At 45.8% G+C, this 13974-nt stretch overlaps 1 pseudogene; it reads right to left on the minus strand.

Annotated features, from left to right (window-relative positions):
• Positions 1-8593, minus strand: part of LOC146195387 (nose resistant to fluoxetine protein 6-like) — a 41403-nt pseudogene extending 32810 nt beyond the window's left edge.
• Positions 8594-13974: the final 5381 nt, after the last annotated feature.

The following is a 13974-nucleotide window of genomic DNA, read 5'->3' on the forward strand; positions in this document are numbered from 1 at the left end:
CTGCAGTGAATGAAACGCGAATGTGACATCTCGGTGTGTTTGACCGCTGCAAGCACACAGATGCACTCAGTAAAGAAGAACACCGCACCCCCGCGCTGTAGCAGACAACACAAAGCACCTGTGCGCCTGATTCGCTTTCCGTTGATGCGCGGCCATGTTGGATAGGCTGACGCTTTGCAGAGTGCGGCTACGCTGAGCCGTGTCGGTACATATTTTGTACGGTCATGTACGTATGTCGTCTGTTGAAATCCCTATCGCCGACTATTTTAACCTCCCTATCAGATGCTTGCTTAATGGGCAGAAAAATGATATGACCACAACCTGAATGCTGTCCAAAGAAAGGTTGCGTCACAAAAGAGACACTAATTGCAAAAAACTAGGCACCACGTGAATAGACGTTACTGACACCCACATTCGCCGCTATCCTTATTCGCCCAATATTGACGGCAGCAACACTGGAAAGAGTTTCGCGGAGCGGTGTTGGTCGATCAGGTGTTCACATTGAAATAAGCGGAGAATAAGGCTTGACGATATAACAAAAGGATGAGGTGTTACTGCTGAACATATAACAGGAATTAACGAGCATCAAAAAAATCTCATTCCATGATCTGATCTAAAGGTTTCTACCACATAATGCATTGACGTGAACTGGCTGGAATCAACTCAGACAGTGGTAGATAAATACTCCTTAAACTTCACTGCTTGTGAACAAATTTTGTTAAGCCCATCTGATGGGTAGGATTTTTTATTGATTTTGTTTTTCCATCTTGCGCTATTTGTAGACTTATAGCACTAGGCTATTTTAGGTACCCCTTGATTCTCTTTGCGTTGTCGTTTACTTCTTTCGTTCGCTGTATTCAGGTGTGAGAATGTTTCGAACAGCAGTGGCGTACAACCGGCGCGATAGGGTACTCCGCTGGTAGCGAACAGTAACGTGTGATTCCTGCGTGTGTGTGTGTGTTTGTGCGTACGTGTAAAATACATTACTCGTTTTGCTTATGGAAACCACTGAGGCCAAGGTATTGTTAGAAATAAGCAAAAAATAAAAATATTTTGTGGTCTCATTTGTTATGTTACATGGGACATTTTTGATGTAGAAGTTCTGCTACAATGTTGCACAAGCGTACATGGGTAAAGCGATCGCACTGCCTAACTATAATGGGCTTCAGTCGCCCGCTTTAAGATCAGAGAGAAAGTGTACTTCATTAAATATTATGCGAACACAAGGGGGCAAATGATTCTCGCGTCCTTTTGCGAAAACGCTTGTATTTCAGTCTCCAGCGCTGTCTGCAACAAGTGCACACTGCTGACAAGACTGACACGGTGGTCTTTGTGTTCATTTATGAGCTTACTGCTGGCGTGGTTCTTGAAGCCAGCCACTTTCAAAAGGCCTCTTTTCGTTTTCCTATGTGTTTCTCGCGATAAGTCAGCTGCTGTACAATACTGCGCAAAGCCGCACTGCTCTCTGTGTCATTTTTATCTAGCAATACATGCCACAAAAATGTAGCGGCTGTTGCAGTTGTTTTGTGCGTCGGTTCTGTTTGCCAGCATATGGGCTGCAGTGTACTGCAACAGTGTCGATTTTTCTATTGGCTTCTCATTCGAGAAAAAAAAACGACTAAATCCAATATTTTAAACCGCCATGTCGAAGGCAGGATGGTAAAACAACTTTCGTTCTACACCTAAGCGCGGTCGTTCAAACGGCTCGTTTGCCTTTACAGGTAATCTACAGTGCATAGCTGGCAGCACTGCATCGCAACGTTCAGCGCCACCAACGCCAGCGCCAAGTAACGTTGGGTGGCTAGGACGACCAGTAGTTTTCAAAGCAGCCATCGGCTACTCGAACATGGAGAGTATATTGTTACGGACGACAAGGAAGAAGAAGCGGGAAGTAGCGCGGGCAGGAGCGCTCGCGCTAGGCCCGCCGGGAATATTCATTAAACGTCATCTACCATCGTCATCGGTCATGTTCTGCCTCCTGTCTTCATCGGCTTGCCGCTTCGTAACATTTGGTTGGAGGTGCGGCGTACGAAATCCCCGTCCTCTCCTTGGAGCATCGAGGCCATCTTCAAGCCGGAACCATCACCGAGGGCCCAGGGACATCGCCGAGCAGCTTCGCCCCAGCCCTTCAAGCCCAGACCTGAACAACTACCACCACCCAGCCTCCAGCCCGGACCTGAAGACAAGGAGAACAGACCAATCAGAACCGAAATGAGGCGCCCGAAAGACCTGAATGACCCGAAGGAACCGATGGACACGAACACGCAACCCCCGCCCAAGCTGCCCGACGTGACCTCGAGCCATCGGTCCCATGGACTCTGGTGCCGGATGGTTGACAGCTCCAAGGGAGGCTGATCACCCACGCATCAGACATCGTACCGGCAAGCCGTTCTACTCTTCCTTCTTCTTCTTCTTCTTCAAGCATCCAGACACGCCCATCATCATTCCATTAAATCATTAACATCGCTAAACTTCCTCGTCCACGATCGGGACGATCGCTCGGTGGCCCCGGGTCATGTTACGGAGGACAAGGAAGAAGAAGCGGGAAGTAGCGCGGGCAGGAGCGCTCGCGCTAGGCCCGCCGGGAATATTCATTAAACGTCATCTACCATCGTCATCGGTCATGTTCTGCCTCCTGTCTTCATCGGCTTGCCGCTTCGTAACAATATGATCGTTATCGTTATTTAAGGTTAAGGTCTTTTGACGGCTCCTTAATAAAGTCATACATACATACATACATACATACATACATACATACATACATACATACATACATACATACATACATACATACATACATACATACATACATACATACATACATACATACATACATACATACATACATACATACATACATACATACATACATACATACATACATACATACATACATACATACATACATACATACATACATACATACATACATACATACATACATACATACATACGTACGTACGTACGTACATACATACATACATACATACATACATAACGTTAGGGTGAAGAAGGCTAACCGCCGAAGAATTGAAGCGTTTGAACTGTGGGGCTGGCGGAGACTCTTGAGAGTTCCTTGGACTGCTAGAAGATCAAATCAGTTGATATTGTCAACCATAAACCCCGATTGCTCATTGGAGGGTCAAATTCTAAAGTTAAAGCTCAGCTACTTTGGTCGTCTGATGAGAAGAGAGGAGTCGATGGAGAGAGATTTGATGTTGGGAAGGTTGAGCGGCACCGCAGAAGGAATAGGCAGCGAACGCGATGGTAAGATGACATCCTCCAGGCGCTGCAGATGACGTTATGGGATGTTAGGAAGATAGGGAGAGACCGGAAAGCGTGGCGTGATATGTCCATAGGGTCACGAAGAGTCGGACATGATTGAACGACTGAACTGAACTGAGCGAAAGGCATGTTCAACCTTTTTAGGTTACCGCTATTACATCAAGGATTCCACCTGATTTACCGAAGATGTCTGCGTATAAGCTTGTTAGAAGTGAAGGGCAAAGAGCCCGCCTGAAGCGTCTATCTCTACCAACAAAGCATGCGGACGCGTTAACTGAACCAGCGTAGAGTAACCATGTGGGGGGCCGGCAGCTCAGCAAGCGCCTAAAGATTAATTGTGAGGGCTCTCTAGGGACATTATGGGACTACTATAAGATACCTCTATGTGCTACTGTTTCCCCCGAGGCACTAGAATCTTGGCTCCCGTGCGACTGCCGTTCGCTGCACTCTTCGCTGCATTCTCTTCTATGACGGCACTCATCGATATGTTCTCGGACCACTGACTGCTCATCTGGCTCATATTGCGTTTAGAAATGTCTGTGAAACCACGCATATGACTTAAAGTCACCCTGAAAAATGCAATGAAGGAATTTAAATGCCACGTAACCAAGCAGACCAGCTTTTTAATCATTGTCTGTTGACCAGGTATTCCTTTTACTTGCTGGCTTAAAAAAAAGCGCGTGTCGTTGATAAGAGAATACCAGTTGAATTCTCTGGGTTGCAAGTTATGAAGCGCAGTAAGTGTATTGAGCTTGATTTCACACCTGTGTTCGAAAACAAGGCAGGGGGTGTGTGCGCTGCCAACCAGGCAGGTGACGCATTGCAATTCACATATGTCGCCAGCACGGTTGTTGATATTCCACAGCGTCGTTGGCAGTGGCCATCGGCTTGTGTATGCACATCAGATGCCTTGCATTCCACCATCTCTGCACAACGCAACAATATATCCTGCTGCCACCGCCACCCACACATCCCATGCCTCATTACAGCACACGCCTATTCTAATACTTTCAACAAAGTTCCTTCTTCTGCTTACGCACACTTGAACACGAGCATAGCAAGCAAAAACAGTAGAGATCCACGCATTTCCATCTACCACTACCACGCGGCTAGCGTAAGCATTTCCCGCCATCCTAGTCGTTCGTGCAATTTGTATTCATGCAAGGCAAAAAGGTAAATGTCAGGTGAATTGTTTCCACGGGGAGATGAGAAGGCAGTCTTCTGTCGGCTGAGTTTCTTCTGCAACTGTATAATGACAGTCTGTTACCTAGTGATATGATTATGGTGCGTTCCCGAGCAGTAAGAGTCTCAGTTCAACTTCAGAAGCACCTCGGAAACATCAGTGTACACCTACACAACAGCTTCAGCTACAGTGTCTTCGTTGTTGAACACAGCGCCCAAAACATCCTCCTCGTCTTCTAAGATCTCGGCTACACACCGTAACGCTACCCCAACGCGTTGCAAACACGGTCCCTGTATTTGTTCAAATGAGGAGCGGGAAGTATGGTTTAAGACGAGCGACGTGAATAGTTTGTGCAGATGGTACAATGGAGTCTGGTATTAGAGACAGGACGTTACATTGCAGATCACGTTACTAAGTCGCTGCAATACGCAGTTGGAACACGCCGAAAGGTGCATTAATTTCTCGTACAGGTACCCACGGCAGGCCGGGAGCCAAAGAAGGACGAGGGAGCCCGGCGGATAGCATACATCTCGATGATGACTATGATGACCGTAATAATGTTTCCGGGCTGTCTGGGAAGCCTTTAGACGGTCCAGAATAATGTTTCGGGCGATGTCGGGGCTTGCTATGGCAATGGAAGCATAACGATTACCATGGGCTTCAACAGACAGTGAACTGTCGAAGGGTGCAGAGGGTCACGGACAAGGAGGAGATAAAAGGGTGAGTATCCGCTTGTATCTGGACGGGACGAATTCTATACAAATATGACGAAAGGCAAATTAACGTCCCATTCATGATAGTGGTCAGAAACGTACATGGAAATCATTTCCATTAGAGTCCGGTTAAGGTTCTCATTAAGGTGAGTCGTTCGGAGACAATAGGCCGTCGTGAATTTATGGCGGATAGAGCATGACCGAGGTAAGTCGCCCACAACTTTCAAAATGAAGCTGGGCCCTCAATCCTTAAGTAATTGACGGGGACAGCCAAGAAGTAGGATGACGTTTTGAAGAAGGAAATCATCGTGGTCGGAGTCACAGCTGTTCATTATAGCTCGCGTGAAAGATTATGATGTTGTGTAATCACTGGCGACCACAATCTATCTGTTCACAGAAGTCGATGTCAGGAAAGGCTCAAAGGCGTCAAGGCCGACGCGGGAAAATTGCATAGGAGAAACTTGAATTGTTTGAAGGTGACCACTAAGTTGAAGCGGCGGCTTTTTCAGGCGCTGGCACAGAGCGATAAAGGCCAGGTCAGAAAAACTACCAGCCTACGCTATAATACGTGCATGACACTCCCAGATGCGGTACATTAGGGGGTTATGAAGGTGAGCTAAATCAGCAGAGCGGAAATGAGTAGGGAGAATGAGCAACATTTTTGAGCCATCTAGGCTCATGTTACGTTAGAACAAAGTAGCGTCAAGCAGGATGAAGATACTAAAGGAAGGATCGGAGTAGTCGGTGCGCAACTGGTCAATAATCGGTCGTAGGGAAGGGTCAGGACTTTGTTCGGCGCCTAAGTGCAGAAAGGTCATTGCAAACAACACGTATTCGTCAGCAGTACAGTCAATATCAATGAGGATCGACGGGATTGCGCGACAGTTATCGTCTTGATGTAACTGGCCTGACTTGTAGACAACTTCAAATGTGTATTCTAGTAAACGCCTAGCGACCTAAGCGCCCGATAGGACCCTTAAGTGATGACAACCAACACAAGGCATAGTGGTCTGTCACCACGCAAAAGGGCATGTGAACCAAATAAGAGCGGAATTTAGTCAACGTCCAAAAACGCGCGAGTAATTCAAGTTCGGTTTTCAATAGTTGCGCGCGGAAGAAGATAGCAGGCCTGATCTTTGATACCCGTGGCTACAAGGTGGCGAAACGAGCCTCGGCAAACTGCATTGCAGGTCGCCTTAGAATTTAAAAGCTGTGCAAGTCGTAGTGTCCGATACGACTTTTACATTAAATCCGCCCTTTTCACAAAATGTGGCGCCCTCTCGGTGTGGTTGAAAATTCTTCTGCTACTGGTTGAAAACGTCCTTGGCGCCAGCGAAATGACGGTGCGTGTTCTTGACAGCTACAACCATCTATCGCATGCGCCTTTCGCGAATATTAACTAAACATGACCTCCGAGATCAGGTACGGCTGCGTTGATCATGGAGGCCAAGAACTGCGCATACGCAGCTTGGGTTGGTGGTTTGTTTTCAGCCAGGGGAGAGGCGCGCATGCGCAGAGCGGCCTTGTGGAAAAGGCAGATTGTATTCAGCACACAGTTTCAGTATATGCAGGCACACTCATTTTCATCCTTAGATAAGGAGTGCGAATAGAATGATGTTGCGTTCGTACGATGAAACAAAAGAGACCAAACCGAAATTTGTTGCTTCGGTTCGATTAAAGGTAACAGTCAATAAATTTTCATCTTTCTGCCGTTCATTTCTTTTTGGAATAGCTATGAGGGTGGGGATATCAGGTAAATAATTTATATAATTGTAATAAGAAGCGAGTAAGGTAAAATAACATATCACTAGGTTGACTTTTTTTCGTGTTTTTTTCTGTCAAGTTCGTTCTTCCTTATTGAACTCGCTTCATGACTGAAATTTCTTCTCCTGATAGATCTCCGTCTTTGCATTCTTGTGTTGTTAACGGCTAACTCACACCAATATATACAGATCCGTTTCATCTCCATGAACATTAATTTGCTCGATCTCTAGCTGCTACGTCCCATAAATCCCAAATCCGTGGCAACAACGACCGATCGCACCCGAGGCTATATTGTCAAGAGAAATATTTAATTTGGTCAAATTTGCAGCGCTTATTTAAAATACTCCTGTCGTACATAAGATAAATAATATGAGACCACACTTTCATAGCAAAAGTAGTTGTTTATTAGTTATTTTCTTTCATTCTATCTGGTTTCAAACTGAATTGTGTATACCATTATGAGAGCCTATCATATTTGCTTGCAGCAGCAGCAGTGACGTACCTTCTACTCCAGTCGTAAACCACAGCAAAGTTAGAAGCTGCGTAACAAATTCCGCATTACAAGTTATTTCCGTTTTTAGAAAAGAAGTGCTCTCATGGTATCGGTACGCAAGGTGATTCAAGAGAGCGCTTGCGGGCTAGTAGGTGCGTGATAGAAGTTGATAAATAAACAGCCTCAAACCGCGTTTGTTTGGTCTCGTCCTCATTTTCGCGCTGTTTATTTATTAACGCCTATAAGCAAGGGGACCAGAGGTACATGCAGACAGAGTTGCAAAGTAGCATGTGATTTGGAAGCTGGGAAGTTGTGAAGCGGCACGTGGCCTGTGTAGGATGTCATAGTAGAAAGCTCTGTGTTTATTTCGAATGGCTGACGTTTCATAGCGTGAATCGGTAACGTTTCATAGTTTCATCTTGCCACGTCTTTGCCTCACTTGTGCGGAACTATTGCTTAGTTTGTGACATTGTAAAATTTTGTAGCCTATTGAAACGAATAAATAATTTATACGGCGGTATTTTTCACTCATGTAGAATAAACCTGTAATAGGCATAAACTACTATGGCACCAACGTCGTGCAGTTAATGTCGTACTCGGATAGAAACGAGCCCATATAACTAAGATACTTCATGCGTCTTCAAACGGTTCTGGTTTGGTCGGTAGGCGCTGATCCGATAGTCATTAGCGATAACCACAGATTCGGCCACCAAGACGCCTTTCTCATAAAAATGACTACCTCATTAATTTCGGCTGCTGAGGGGCTGACACCAAGCCTTCGTGCGCCCAGAACGTTTAGGCTTTCACTGATTCGTAGATGCAATGCCCTTGGGACGCGGGATAGAATCCCGGCCTCTTCAGTCGCTTTTCCATGGAGGCGAAACTCAAGGCTTCCGTGTGCTGTGCGATGTCAGTGCACGTTAAAGAACCCCAGGGGGTCGAAATTTCCGGAGTACACCACTACAGCGCCTCTCATAGCCTGAGTTGCTTTGGGACGTTAATCCCAACAAATCAAATCAAATCAATGCAATGCAATGCCCTGGGTGTTGATAAAGTGAACGGCAAGCACTTACATATCTCAAGCGGCTTGACGGGCGGCAGTTCGAGCATGAGGCAAAGCAGACCATAGGCTAGCTGTGCCCATTTGAACGCCATATCTCTATTTGTGGTCGGCGTCGGGGTCGAAGTAGCGGTCAAATGACGCGGCTGCGGGAAATGTGCCACGTTTCTCAGTTGGGTACGCTGAGCGGTACATGTGCAGCGCGCATGTTCCGCTTGGTAGCCAGAGCCGCCAGCTGCGAGTTCTCTATAGGTCGCCTGCCGCAGCCGGTTAACTCGCAGGTGTCCGGCTATGTCTATTCATATGCATGGGAAGCTAACTGCTGCCGTGGGACACTCGTGCGATTGAAAACAACTTTGATAGAAAAATAGTACAGTGGTATAATTGCGGTGCAATGCAAAACTTTCAGGAGTCCCTGCATGCTTGCAGTGTTTTCGGTAAGTCATGTTCTGCGCCGTACTTTTGAAAGGGTTTGTGATTGTATTTTGAATACCTACAAAGAATTGCGAACATATCCGATTGCTCAACAAAGGACTTGCTTTACCTACACCTAAATTAAAATTGGCAGTTTAATATTATTATGCGGATACCTGCCGAAGGAAGGGCTTTGCGAACTACATACTCCTGCGAACCATATATGTGAACAGACATCCTCATTTTTGAAGTGTCACTTCTCTAAGTGGCCCGCTGCGGCAAACGATTGAATGTAAGAGACGAACGCTGCGTAAACTCAGAAAGATGTGAGTAATGTTATACTGCCTTTCGCTAACTAAGGGTTGTTCATAGTTGGCTCCTTTCTCCGGCAGTGTGCCCTTTGCACCAGAGGTGCTCCTCCGTCAGGGACCAACATGAGCGAGACAGAAGGACCTCGAATCTTTACTTATGACTTTTATATATGAAACGCATTGACATGAAGTATTTGCGTAAGATTGCAAATGTTATAGTAAAGACTGGGATTGGCTGGAGCGATTTCCTGGGAGCGACTCCTAGTTCGACGGAGCCTAAGACGGGATTCCAGCCAGAACCACCAATTCTCTGTCGGCAGCCTCCGTTTATAACCTCGGTTCCCCTCTTCTTAGTCTGAATCCTCCAACCAGGGGGCATGAGTAGAGTGATTTGGGCTAAGGTGATTTACCCTCGCCCTGCACCCGGTCGCATCACTGCTCTCGCACTGAGAGAAACACGCGACCAAGATCAGACCAGGGCTATGCCTTGCTTACCCAAGGACGGCTGCCGCTTACGTGTCCATCCGCCACAACCACCCCCGCTGTCTTGTGACTCTTCCTTGTTCAGGTTCGTGGTCATCCACCCAGTGGAAACCCGTGAAGACGCTCGCTCCAATGCCTTTTTGGTACTACTCCGTCTGGCCATAGCTAAATGGTCAACCAAGGTCGTCACCCAAAGGCACCTGTCCTAGCCGGAAATTTTGTGTGTTGTTTGTTATTTGCTGCCCGTTATAAGGTTCCGACACGGGAGCTATTAGCGGCGCCTCCTCGCATGCTGCACCGCTCGCGCCTTTCTCCAAATGCGACCCATTCCATTCAAGAACGTGAAACGATCAACAGCCAACAATGCGTCCTCTTCCGCAGCAGCGTTGGTCGCGTCTGCCGTTCCCCCGCTTTCTATATTGACCTCAGGGGTGCGATACGCATTCTTTTTAACAGCCGGCTGAAGGCAGCCATTAGAATTTTCATTCATAAACTTAAGCAAATAAGCGCACATGCTGGACAGAGTAGTGTGTGGCACTTTCGCACTTAGAATAACAAGTTCGAAGCAACCAGCAGTTAACTGGCCTAATGAACGTTGCTTCAAATGAGCGACTCATCAGCAAACTGTCGTTGACGTCCTTCAAAAATACTTGTTTTCTATATTGCCATGTGTCAGGTCGTGGTAGTTCAGCTGCTAGAGAACTCGAGTGCGGTGCCCAAAGATGCGTACTCGATTCCGTGGCGGCCGCTTTTCGAAAGAGGAGAAAAGCAAGGCGCCTGTGAGCTGTGTCATGTCAGTTCATGTTAGATAACCCCAGGCGGTCGGAATTTCCGGAGCCCTCCGCCGCAGGCTCTACGATAGCTTTAATCACTAGGGACGTTAAGCCCCGCGACCACCACTAGTATCGCTATGTCCATGCGATCAGATATCACTGTCGTCTATTGGTGTTGTTGTCTCTGAGGGATTTTTAGGCTGTGAGAGCTTTAATTATAAATGCATATTATATATGGCCGTTTCTCTGTTTCGCGATGTATTTGTCGGGGTCCGCGGCCTAGTGAAAAGAAGGGAGGCGAACCCCACCTGGTGAAGGAATAACGGGGCCACTGGTAAAGTGAAGGAGGGAATGGTTGGCATCCGGTGGCTTGAGCGTCAGCCTCGGCTGCGGAAAGAGATTGGGGCGAAACCCTCTTTTGAACAAAGATGGGCCCGAGCGTACCCCAGCCCGATGCCCAGCTTTCTTAAGGGCGAGTTTATGGAGGAAGCTCCGTAAACCTTGGTGCACCCTTGGATAGTGAATTTCGTTCGCCTATAATTGCAACTATTTTCTGTATACCGCGATCACAAGAAGTTCAACATTGCTACCTCTAACCAGCATGTATGAAAACATGTACAGATTAACTGTCACTGCTGCATGTGATAACTGTGAACCTACCGGGATTATCACTGCAGTTACGTGCAAGCTCAGACTCACTTGTAGGTCTTTTACTCTGAAAAAAAGCTTACGATCAATCAGTCGCGCCACAGCCTAGCGACCATCCTGTGATCTATTAACTCGGTAGCGTTCAAGGCCAATTTTTCCAGAAACTCTGGCCTCATCGTTGAGAGCGAAAAATCATGAGCCTACCTCTGCATAGGTGGCAATCGGCGATATAGGAGGTCACTGATTTGTTGGAGCGTTGTGTGACATCAGGAGACCATATTCACCGAATCACAGGAGTTGCCGATTCGGGTAGGTCCTTTGTGACGGGAAGGTACAATTGAAATTTCACCTTCTGCGGCCTTTCGATCTCTAGTCTGGCATGCTACCATTATAAATACACAGCACAACGTGCGCAGTACAGCGATAGGCTAGAACAAAAATGGGCTTTATGCCTGGTGGTCGTTCATATAATGTTGGTATCTTATCACAAAAGACTAATGATACATGTGAAGTGAGGAACAAAACTGAAGTGATTAGTGACTAAGCGAAGTGCGTGTACACGAATGAAGGTCCGCAATGGAGAGCCGTTAATCCTGTTCGGTTGTCTCTTTTACAGCTGCGTCTAAATGTCCCCTTGCTTTTTTTTATTGGAGCTTCTGCGCGCTTTCGGTTGGCGTGATGTCACATTTGCCTATAGCCGAGGTTTGAACCATGCCTTCCTGAGATGTACGTAACAGTATGATCGACGTGGAACTGGTCTGTTGAACCAATTGAGAAAAGTTTATTAAGGCGAAAACCTTTATCGGATAATAACGCCGGCCGGCCACGATTATGTCACACCTTTCTGTCACACTATAGCTAATGTGGCGTCTCAACCGGTTATTCGGCAATTTCGAAAATGCAGTCAGCAGCAGTCTGTCTATCAAACTGATGGTGTCAGCGAAATAGCTGAGTGATATAGTAGTGATGATCTAAAACATAAATGGTCGTTAGTTAGAAATTGCTCTCAAGAACGGCCGTTGCCTGAAAACAGTAATAAGGAAGTTAGGCATAAGCATAGATGAGATGTATGCTTTAAAGGACAAGGCGGCAATTGTCATTACTAACATGGGCAAGATAATGAAGGCAGCCAAGAGATTCTACGCAGATCTCTACAGTAACCAAGGTAGTAATGACAAAAGCGAAATTGGCTGTAGTGAAGAGCAACCGCATGCTCCATAAGTAACGAAAGATGAGTTTAAGAAAGCCTCTGGAGCTATGCAGAGGGGGAAAGCAGCTAGAGAGGTTCAGGTAACTACACATGTTACACATGCTTTAAAGGAGGGAGGGGATATCGCGCATGAAACAGGACGCCCAAACCTAACGAAAATATAACAAACATATGTGCAACTTAACAAGACAAAACATTTCTGGGAGTGATTAGGCAGCTACATTGTTTAGTAAATAAGATTATAGCTTGACATTCGGCCGCCATAATTCCTTTGAGGTTTAGGCAGAATTTATAGGAAACCAGCGCAAGTAGAATACTTTTGCTGTATTTTTGCCTTAAAATGGGCAGTAGTGTCATGAAGGAGATATGTTCTAATAAATTAGTCTTGTAGCTTCTAAACAGTTTGGTATCATACAGCTGAGAAACGGGGACGATGTTCTGTGCTGAAAAGGTTGATGTATGTCGAAATCGGGGATCAGTATATTACTGTGAACAATACCTTTCTGATGTACTTGCAGCCATCCAATATTAGTAAATAACATGATGCCCGACATGAGGAAATTAGGTGCAGAAGAATACAGTGCATGCCAACGTTGTGCCTTGTAAGCCGCGGTAGTACACGTCGCATTCAAAGCAACATACTAGCAACCTTCGACAATTTGTCTTCGATCATTTCTACGTGCTCATACTTTGACATGTTTCATTACAAAGTACCCTTAAACGTTTCACAGCATTACCTTTTCAATTACAGGGGAACAACGTATAGCCAAAGTGGGCGGCCAGAATCAGCTTTTTGCGGCGACTGTTAAATAATGTCTTGGTATTTCAGCATTTCTATTTATTAATTGCATTTAGACAATTCATTAAGTAGAATAGAGTGCTGTCGTCGAAGTAAATTCGGAACTCGACCTTACTTAAGCAGGAGTTGTTATTGACTTAAATTAAAAAAGGCAGCTGCCCCAAAACGCTGCCCTTTAGAACGCGGGAGAACACGCAAATAAAATTATAATTTATTTTTACTTTCGTTTGCTGCATACGCAACCTGAGGCAGAATATAACCATTTAAAACTATTTCCCGCGAAATTCACTCTGCTCCAATTTGCCTAATATTGCCTTGCGATTAATTTGGTCGTATGCTGTTGAAAGGCTGCCCACTGTCAAAAGTTTTCTTCCTAAAGTTAACGACGCTAACAAGAGGTTATTATGTTATATGTATAACACAAACTGTACCTTCCCCTGGGTACGCGCTTATTAGAACACTTCGGAAAAACAATAGACAGAATAGTTATTGAGGTATAGTTTGGCAGCCGGTTTTAGTCTCTTCCTTTGTGGAGAACGTTTATCTCGGCAATCTTCAATCTTTTGGGAAAGGCTACAGGTTCTAAACAGCAACTAAAATATAGTATAAAACTGGATTAATACATAAAATTTATGCTTCTCCGGCAGAATTATAAAGCCATCTAGGATCCGTGCCGTGATCTGCTGCAACGCATAGCCAAAATGCATTTCTTTTTTATCTCAGTGGCATGAGTAGGTATCAAGTATGCATAGGAATGGAACCGGATATCAAGGCGTTCCAAGCTCAGCGGACCATGCTTTTCGCCTATCAGTGCGACGAAGCAATTGTTATTTATCTG

Source organism: Amblyomma maculatum, chromosome 3 (assembly GCF_055883805.1).
Source record: "Amblyomma maculatum isolate TAMU_Amacu chromosome 3, ASM5588380v1, whole genome shotgun sequence".
NCBI lineage: Eukaryota > Metazoa > Arthropoda > Arachnida > Ixodida > Ixodidae > Amblyomma > Amblyomma maculatum.